The sequence below is a fragment of the Triticum dicoccoides genome, chromosome 4B (assembly GCF_002162155.2).
Source record: "Triticum dicoccoides isolate Atlit2015 ecotype Zavitan chromosome 4B, WEW_v2.0, whole genome shotgun sequence".
NCBI classification, from domain to species: Eukaryota; Viridiplantae; Streptophyta; class Magnoliopsida; order Poales; family Poaceae; genus Triticum; species Triticum dicoccoides.
The window spans coordinates 525,529,771-525,532,225 of record NC_041387.1 but is presented as its reverse complement, the minus strand read 5'-3'; the positions used below and the strand labels follow the sequence as shown (position 1 = coordinate 525,532,225).

The 2,455-nt window shown below is 51.7% G+C and overlaps 1 pseudogene; it reads right to left on the bottom strand.

The window, feature by feature from the left end:
• Positions 1-342: 342 nt before the first annotated feature.
• LOC119293826 lies at positions 343-1,691 on the bottom strand (annotated as a pseudogene).
• Between the last annotated feature and the right edge of the window lie 764 nt (positions 1,692-2,455).

The following is a 2,455-nucleotide window of genomic DNA, read 5'->3' as shown; positions in this document are numbered from 1 at the left end:
TGAGATTCACTTGGCGTAGTAGTAGTGGGTTTGTGGACACTGTGCATTCGAAGAGTTTGGCAAGGGCCGACTGTGCGGTTGGGGGATTTCTTGCCATGTGAGTAGTTAGTCCGTGCTCTATTTGTGTAGGTTTTCGCCCGGTTTTCCTTAAATTAGCTGGGCAATTCTCTTCTTCTTAATTTATCGAAGAGGCAAAACTTTTGCCTTCGTTTCAAAAAAAATAAAAATAAAAATATAAGACGTTCTTGTACTCATTTTGATACAGAGGGAGTAAGTCATATGTATTTTAATTTGATTCTGATGTTATCAATACAAATTGTCATAAACCAATTACAGCAGCAACCCGCGCGATATCCTCTAGTTTTATCAATTTCCCAATACGAGAAAATAAAACAGACACCTAGCCGTAGCACAAGTACTACCTAGTACCGGATGGTCCTCTAACTCGCTAGCTAGCTTCGTAGGTATGAATTACACTCACTGGCGAGAATTTCATTGTGGAAGAGTTGAAAAGGCATTTCCTCTCCACTTTTCGGATGGTAGGAGACCTTGTTGTGCTGCATGTCGACGCGAAGCAGATACTGCATTTTGTACTCCAGTATTCGACCACCGACCGCTACGTCCAGATCAGTGAAGATTAGGTAGACGGCGTCGTCTTCGTCCACGCTCAGCACCGGGAACAACGGCAAGACCCGCGGCAAGGCCAGCGAGAGGTGGCTCTCGCTTGCCCAGATGTCCCTGACCACATGGCACATCGTGCCTTTATTCCAACCGCAGAGGTCCGGCGACAGCGTCCAGACGGTCATGGTTACTTCCCTGCCGGGCCGCTCGCCGTAGCCATCCATGGTAACGAACTTGATGCTGCCACCAACGCAGGCCATGTTACGGAACTCCTCTGGCCTCAGTTGCTGCTCGCGCTGGCCACGGTTATAGGTCGGGCACTCTCCAGGCAACGGAACGAAGCGGAGCTCTGGGACGGCGCCATGCTGGATCACCGCGCGCAGATCACAGACCACCATGCCTTTGGACAGATCCACCCAGCAGAGGCTGGAGCCTCGAAACACGAAGCACGTGTCTGCCCGGAAGAGGTGGCAGGGATAGGAAAGCTCGGAGGGGAACCTCGCGACCTTGGTGACCACCCAGTTCGCGGTGGAAGACTGCCACGTGCAGATCACGGCTTCGGTAGGGTTGTGTCCCCTTACCTTGGCGAGCTCGCCAAGAACGTAGCCGCCGTCCTCCGACGTCGAGACGGTTGTAGTCGTAGGGGGGCTGGGGGATCGTTGAGAGGGAATTCTTGCCGGCGTCGTAGATGAGATAGCCTCCTTTTGAATTGGAGCCGGGACGGTAAGGGCCGGCGAAGAGGGCGACCAGGTTCTTGTCCGCGCTGGCGACGTAGGCGGATGAGATATGTTGGCATATCCCCGGGGTGAATTCCGTCGGGCGCAGTATGCGGAGGGAGGACAGCTCCGGTGGATCGGCGAAGCGGGCATCTGGTTTCAGGTTCCGCAGGTAGGCGAGGTTGGCGTCTGCTATGTCCTGGCGGCTTGGTACTCCCTTTTTCGCGGCGCCGGCGACGATCGACGAGTACGACTCTCCTCCTGTTTCATTCGCGTCGTGCTCGATGTAAATCATGCGCTCGAGCAAGACCCAGCTGGTGGTTGGGGCCATGGCAGCTAGGAGATCTAGGTTTAGTAGGGGAAGAAAGCGACGGCAAGCCGCGACTCACAAAGGAAACCCTCGATCCCATTCGACAATGGGACGACGATCGAGATCGGGAAGTGCCAAGGGAAGGGAGAGGGACTCGGAACCAGGACCAATGAACGGTGGATACTTTGCCCCAAAAAACAAGGGGTTCATTGGGCCGGGCCAATTGATCATTTGTCCCATCTCTGGTTTGGCCCGACCAATTTGTCCCATCTTACATCGCAATTGATGATGATTCTAATAAAAAGGTAAAAAATTGCAATTGATTTTTTTTTGCGGGCATTGCAATTGATGAAATGCCTCATATTTATTATGTCATATGGGAAATATTAAAAATAATCACTACTACCTAGATTTGATATGAGGAAAGATAAAACGGCCCCGATTGAAAATTCACAAGACACACGCACACACATCTTTTCTTTTCTTTTCTGTTTATTTGCTCGAGGGAGCAAAGTCGTCGCCGTTGCTAGTTAGCCCACCGCCGTCGGCAACCTGCACGCACCCCCACCGGCTGCCACTGTTGTCTGTTAAGCAACGCATTGTGTGCCCGATCGTGACAGGTTGGTAACGTAGACTCCAAGGGGATCCGGCTAGGATAGTCCAGGTTGTTAGCATGTTTATCTTTGTAACAACTCTATCTCTATCCTCTTATCCCTTGTATCCCAAGTTGTAATCTCAACCATGTACGCGATCTGGGAGTTGCGCCCCAGCATATAAACATGCAGCCGTCGGTCAGACGAAGACACGA